Consider the following 1078-nt stretch of genomic DNA (forward strand, 5'->3'; position numbering starts at 1 on the left):
TTTTTTTTTTTTTTTTTTTTTTTTTTTTTTTTAACTAGTTTCTTTTGTTTGGTTTGCCATTCTATTTACAATGTCAGGGGATTACTAATCCAACAGGTCCCCCGCCCTCACCCCACCGGTTTGGATAGATCTAGATATTCTGGTGTGTCTGGTGTCTCTGTGACTTCAGTCTGTGCAGAAGATTTTAGGGCTATAATTAATACTGCATGGATATAAATTGCCCATAGTAACGGCTTTGGAGTGGTAGAAGGTACAGATGGGTAAGATTCAGGGAGGCAGGGGAAAAGTGGAAGAGGAGACGCTGGTACCCACTATGTTTGGTCTCGAGACCATAACATTGACTACAGTTTTTACCAAAGGAAATATCAGTCCCCTGGGACTTGTGTTCAGTGAAGTAAGAGGGTGGGGAAAGCTGCAACTGTAATGTGTGTACTTAAGTCTGAAAATTCCCACTCGCCACCACACATGCTCAAAAGTAAAATTTACCAAGAAGCTGATTTGCTAATGGGCATGCTAACGATCGTTGCACCATTGTATCCTCTGTTCCCTTTTGGATTTGGGACAGGGTGGGGGGAAGGAGTGGCCCTGTTCATTTATCCAGGAAATTCAAAGAATGTGGGCCTTAAATCAGCATCAGAACTTCTCTTCATGGATCAAAAGGACTGTGCCATCAGCTGTCAGAGTGGTTTTCCACTTCCCATTCTTGCGGTTTTGTGGTTGAGAGAGGGTCTCGATAAGTACGTATCTGGAACACTAATGCAGCTGGGATGGTTATTTATTATAAAAATCTGCTTTTTTCCTGGCTACCTTTGCATTGGTCACATGACTTCTGGTGTGAGCACCTTAAACCCTCCCTTCTTTCCTCCCTCCTTCATCCTTGTACTACCCAAACCCCCTGTATGGGGCCCAGACTCCAGGGAGCTTCTTAAACGATCTTTTCCTGAGAGAAAGCAGACTCAGAGTAGCCATTTGCCCACGGTGAGTTGGTTGAAATGCTTTCTCTTTTACTCTGAACACCTGATCGTAAATTGACCCAAACACCACACCGTCCTCTCCCAGCTTGGCTCAAACTTGTCAA

This window comes from Gavialis gangeticus, unplaced genomic scaffold (assembly GCF_001723915.1).
Source record: "Gavialis gangeticus isolate Ggan-Ray unplaced genomic scaffold, GavGan_comp1, whole genome shotgun sequence".
In the NCBI taxonomy this organism is placed as follows: domain Eukaryota; kingdom Metazoa; phylum Chordata; order Crocodylia; family Gavialidae; genus Gavialis; species Gavialis gangeticus.